Source organism: Cryptomeria japonica, chromosome 6 (genome assembly GCF_030272615.1).
Source record: "Cryptomeria japonica chromosome 6, Sugi_1.0, whole genome shotgun sequence".
Classification (NCBI taxonomy): Eukaryota; Viridiplantae; Streptophyta; class Pinopsida; order Cupressales; family Cupressaceae; genus Cryptomeria; species Cryptomeria japonica.
Genome location: NC_081410.1, coordinates 259,885,147 through 259,891,888, shown reverse-complemented (window position 1 = coordinate 259,891,888; position 6,742 = coordinate 259,885,147).

The window sequence follows — 6,742 nt, the reverse complement described above, 5'->3', positions numbered from 1 at the left end:
TAATTTTTATCACTTCATCATTTTTCACTCAACACTCAAAATCCTCTTTTCCTTCAAACTCTCTCCTACAACAATATTCATCATGCCAATGATCTTTTGCCTTTCATACCATTTAATGCAGACAAAGACTAGGGACAAGCTCAATCTCCCAGCTACTAACTCATATGGGAAGTAAAATAACTCATAAATCAATTTCTCAATACAAGAATGCTTACAATATCAAATTAAATTAAATTAAATCACTTCACAAACTATTCCAATTCATAAACCATAAATTCAAATCTATATCTAACAAAATAAGAATTTTCTTTCTTTGTTATCTTCAAAGCCACACACTGTGAAAATCCTCACTCCACACTCTACAAATCTCCTCATATATTTGTTTGTTAATTCTTTGTGCCTCTGATTGGATCTTCCTTCTATCTAATATGGCACACATTCTTATCTACAATATTTCAATCAATTCCTTTTTAGTTTCTCTTTTCCATGCACATTTTCTTCTTCCTCACACTCTCCTATGCATCCTCATCTTAACTTCACACTTCCTTCTCCTATCTTCTTCATACACTAACTCTTCCCTTGCTTATCCTTGTGTTTCTATTCCACACACTCACCTCCAAATTCCTCCTCTTTTAACTTCAATTGTAAACTCCATTGTTGGAATCAAAATGCCCAAATCAAGTTTTCCATTCTACTAGATTATGTTTACTATTACACATTATGTTTCCCATGCCTCCACATGTACTTTTTAGTGCAACTTCATCTCTACCTTTCATCTTTCAATTTCCACATTTTCTCTTTATCTATCTTTGTCAAAAAAAATAACTTTTTTATTTCCTAATCTCTACATTGGTTTTCTTCTTCTAAGTCACTCTTCTATTTTTTTTCGATCGGCCTCTTCCCAAATTGATATGCAACTTTTTTTCAAACTTGGCTTCATTTGTCTTTAGGTCACGCTCTCTCCTCTCTTCCCTGGTACTATTTAATTATTATATTTTTTATTACTTACAACTTTTGCAACTCATTACTGTACAACCCTTACTATCCCTCTCTTTCTATGTTGACTTTGGTATCCTCCTGGATGCTCTTACATTAGAGTCAAGTTCAAACTGATAGCTCGTGGAGCTTGAAATTGTTTCCCTTGCACTATTCTTCAATGTGCACCCCAAAAGGGTAATTTAGAGGATGAATACACCTCATATAAATAGATGTCTCTATACTAAAGATGTTTATGGGGTAAGAAGCTCACCATTGAATAAAATAAAAGAAAGAGATATATGGTGAGGAAAAAAATTAGGGAATCATAAAGATAGTAAGATTTCGTATAAAGTTCATAAAAAATGTATATATTCTATGGGATTAACTTGAGCAAGTGATAAGATTCTAGTAGGAACCTTAGCTTATGGGATCATGGAATGGTGCTCGGGGTCAAGGAGGACTAATGAAGATCTATATCATTTCCTTGCTTGGGCTATCACTCTAGGTAATTGTTTACATCTTGTAATCCTCTCTTGCTCGTGGAGAGCATTTGATTGATAAAAAGTCAAAGTTGTTGAACACACACCAGATATTGAGAGGGGGGATGAATTAGCATAAACTAAAATTTCAGACTACAAACATATGTTAACCAATTAATTATAGATATGCACATCAAAATATTTAAACAAGATCATCAAAAATCATCCACACAAGAACAACAATATTTTAAATATGGAAAACCCAAACTGGGAAAAACCACAGTGAGTGTTAACTCACAAGGTAATCTAATATATAGAAATTTTTACAAAAGAGAGATATCACTACTTCGGACTTGCATATCAATGCTAACTACTCATGGTGTAAGATACAAAAGAGGACTTGCAGACCTGAAGCTAACTGCAATAAGGCAAGACATAGATTTACAACTTTCAAGAAAATAACTAATGAATAAATTCATCTCGATATGTCGATTATAGTCACTATTAAAGCAAAATCTCTAACCTTACTAAAATATCTGGACCACCATATCTTTTGAAATACAACATCTACATCCACTATCACTTACACACCACAATAGCATCTAACATAATAACTCAAATCACATCAATATCCTTACATCAAGTCGCATATACTTGCTATTGAATCACACATATTCATCATCATCCAACAAACTTGTATCTCACTCTTGTATATATCCTTTTCAACAAATCCTCATGTATATATATACCAAACCAAAACAAAACATTCTCACTAAGTCGGCCAAAAGGTAGATTGTAACGTGTACACACATTTTTGACTCGAGATATTCAACCAGACCAAAATATAAAGCATGGAGCATAAACCTAACCTAAACCAACATCCAACAAGAAACACTGAACCAAGAGAATACATCACATAGAATCACCAGACCAAAGAATATACATCTAACTTTGATAATCATATCCCAACACATGCACTGAAAGAGTCCAAACCAAAAATAAGCAACACTCAAACCATACAGATAAATCTTCCAACTATCCTCACCATCAAATAACCTAATATCAACTGGAACAACTACTTATGCAACTTGTCTATATCCAACCCACGAAACCAATCATAACTGTTGGAATAAGTGAACACTAAGAGGGGGGGTGAATCAGTGTTCTGTAAATTCTATTCGTAGTAAAGTCGTTCAACCCCTTAATGCATTTGAACAAAGGAAAGATGCAAGAGCCATAAAACGAGGATTTTTATATGTGGAAACCCGATAAAGGGAAAAACCATGGTGGAGATGAACCCACAAGATAATTATAGTGTTAAAAGTAGAATGCATATGCATTCGGGTTCACTTCTCAATTTACAAAGCAAGGAGGGATACAACCCTTGGGAAGGCTCACTGCCTTACAATATCTTTTATAAAAGATAATTAGAATGTTTTAACTCAAAAACAACATCTACACATGCCAAAGTACAATTTTGGTTAAGCACAAAACACTTAATCTCACACTACTTTGTCCCACTGTTTTGCAATATTCTGGAGCACAAATCCTTCATTTGTGCACGTGAAATTGCGCACAATCGATCACAAATACTTTCCACACACCTATCGATATTCAAAATGATCATATCCATCAGTCTTATATATCTGCATCATGAAATTAGGTCTTCTACATGTCAGCTTCAAGAACACTATATAAATAATGAAACGTGCATACATAGTCAGCTCAATCCAAACTTTGATGCATATGCAGACAAAAAAGAATTTTCCACATGCTTTCTAAATGTCGGTTAAACATCCTCGATCATAAAAACAATCACCAAAATTACTCCATCAATTCCGCACAACGATAAACTATCCAAGTCATCCATACCACATTGTTCAACCCAAAAAATTGTACACCGGATCTTCTAACTCATACAACAATCGTCACCGGAGGCCAAGATTCTCAAATAAGGTACTCCAGACATCTAACTATCTTCCTCTAGCTCCACAACACAAAATATTCAACAAAAATGAAATACCAACCAAAATACTACACTTTGTCGAATGCTCTGTTCTATTTCATCGGACTTAACCAAATCTTCATTCTGACATCCGGTAGGATCGGATCACACACTACGGATGGAAAAACTAGCTTGGGTTTCCATCAATGACAAAACTAGATGACCTATGCAGTGTCTCTTTCCAACAATCTCCCCCTTGTGAATTCAAGGCAACACTTAGTGAAAAATGACTCAGTCTTGAAATCAGTACCAACATATGTATACTGCAAAACTTAACAAATTCAACAACTATTCAACAAATCCATAACTCCCCCTAAGATTAATGCGACATTTTTCACTACCCTACACTCCCCCTTTGACATCAATGGCAAAGGTAGGGATCTGCACACCAAAAATTTACACAAAATTCTATATACAATGACATATGTACATACAGACCTTACTAACCTGCATAAGCTTGAAAATATCTACAAAAATGTTTTTCAAGGAGCTCAAATGGTTGTCCCAGCCCTTCTTGAGACACTCTAGAACTGGTATGAGGCCATTGAAGAGGTACGCTTGCATCTCTACCGACTTGAGATCGGAGGGGTCACTGGTGACTACTACAGCCTAAGCTTCCTTCAATGCACTGAGCATTGTGTCCAACTTGGGAGTGATGTGACTCCAAAGTTCACCAACTCTACCAACATTATTCTCCTTGTCATGGCTTTAGCTATTGATTTTTTCAAGTAAAGATATTACTTGGTCTTCTTGACTGGCCACAAAGACTGACAAGGGATCAAGTGACTGAGATATACCGACTAATTGTTTTTCATGCTCCTTGGACTACTTCTCAATATCCTTAGTGAACTTTGACAATGGCAGACAAGATTTGTAAATATTACCACCACTAGATATTGCATCTTGAATGCTCTTGATATAGGTATCTAACACAATTCTATCATCTACAATCATTCTCTTTAATGTCTTGAGCCTCTTGGCATTAAATTCATTGCATACCTTGGCCTCAGTAGACTTCTCTAATGACTTAAAATGGGTACTCACGAACTTGAGCAAACCTTTTAGATGGCCAAAGGGGGTATCAGATTTGTCCTTGACATAAGAGGGCATTATCTTCTCAAGAACACCAGATGCAAGAGTGAGCAATTCACTATCTTCAATGTGTCACTTTAGCAAATCTTCACTTGCCTTGGCTTGTGCAAATGAAGGAAATTGCAGCTTTTGAATGGGAGACAGAGAGGCAAGGTCGATGGGACCTTGGACAAATTATAAATCATCAATAATCTTCTTATCTTTCTGTGTAAGGGAAAAAGTGACACTAAGCAAACATGCCCTAATCTCACTTTCAATCACACACTTGTGGAATACGAAAGAGCCTAGAGGTATCACACAATTGGCTACTTCTTTTTGTGAAAGAGAGAAACATGGGCTACCTATTAGGATTTCTATTCCTTTGTTGCAAATGATAGATAGAATGATACAAGTTCAACTATTAACCCTAAAGTGTAAGTATGAACTAGTAACTTTGAGCACAAGATTGTAGAATTGAGATTTAAACAATGGAAAGTTGTAAACACAAGGACAAGACAAGAATGCAGATGCGTACCTAGGATTAAAATATGAGTGGAAATGTTCGGGACGGGGGCGCAGGCGCCACTGTCCTGATTCTGCACCTGAAACTATTGTTTTGCAACCTGAAAAGCTGTCAGAAAAATGTTGAAACTGTTGTCTGACAGAAGGACCAGGGCACCCAGCGTCCCTATCCCAGGGACCAGGGCGCCTAGTGCCCCTGTCCTAGCAGGACCAGGGCGCCCCGCGCCCCTGTCCTAGTCTTTTGCTCTGCAATTTGGTGTGAAGTTCAGTCTCCGTCTGCTTCCGTCGAATCTGCAACTTGCGGCATCGTCTGAATCCCGAAACCTGCACTTATATCTGAAAAAGGTATGGTGGCCAGCTATATAGGATTTTGCCTTAGTCAAACCCCCGCTTTGGTGATTTCTACCTCCACGAATAGCCAAGTTGTATTGTAAAAGTAGTGTGTGTGCAGACCTTGTGTGTGTGCAAGATCCTAAAATGCAAGTAAGCAAACTAGAGCAACCTAGAAAGTAAACCCTAATTGCTTGCAAATGATAATGTAAATGCTCCAAATCAAGATGTAAAGAGATCTAAAGCATGAATACAAGTGATATAATGAGGCTTATGCAAAGACATGAAAACAACATGAAATCATACCCAACCCCAAGGGAGGGGTACAAGCCAATCTTCAGTCGGTGATCCCCTATTGCTCTTCAATGTCTTCAAAGCCCTAAATGGATGAATGAAATTGATGAATGCTTGAATGGATGTTGAATGTTGTTGAAGTCTCCAAAGATCTGGTCTTTCGCTGCATAGAAGGTCCCTGAAACCAAATTCCCATCCTTTCCAATGAAGAAAGAGAGCTCTTATGTATGAAACCCTAGGTCTTAATTCCAACTTTTGGCTGACCTAGAGATTGAATCTCCCGCCAATTTCTTGGGGTCAAGCTTTATTTTATGATTGGATCGCGCTCCTAAAATTTTGGGAAAAATGTCCGGGACCGTGTGCACTCCGGGCGCCATCGTCCTGGCAACTTTTCACCAAATTTTCAGGGCCGTCAGATATGATGATTTTAGAGAGAATCCCGAAGTTACAGGTGATTTCGAGATGTTTTGACCCCCGAAATCAATCCCCCAAGTTCAAAATAGGACCTAATTAGGGTTTTTGATTAAATGATGTATTGGAGGAATAAAATGAAAGGGGCACACTTTAATGAAAGGGCCCAACTTTATAATGTGGAAGATGATGAAATAGGACCTTAGACCTAATTAATTTGATTAATTAAGTGCTAAAGGGGAAATGCAATGCAAAATACAAAATGCGCCAAGGTGGGTGCTAAACTAGGTGTGAAATTGTACTGCTTTAGCAAGTGCATACAATTTACGACGCTACATTTAGCCCCCACTTTAGCGGTCATATGAGTACTACGTGCATATGCAAGCTAAAGTACAGGAAAGTAAACATTATTTGAAAAAGGATATATCCATGAGTCCGTCGAACGAAGCCCCCAGCGGTATCTGCAGTACACAGTTAGGAACCGCACCCTACAAAACACACGTTAGATCACAAAATCACCTAATGCTTACTAAGGAAAGTGATGAAAATTCGAGGGTAGCTATATGCCCCCCCTTGTTTCGGCTTGCTAATTTTAGTGAGTTGAAACAGGGTATCATGTTTACCACTTCGAATTGTTAAAGAATATTGATGA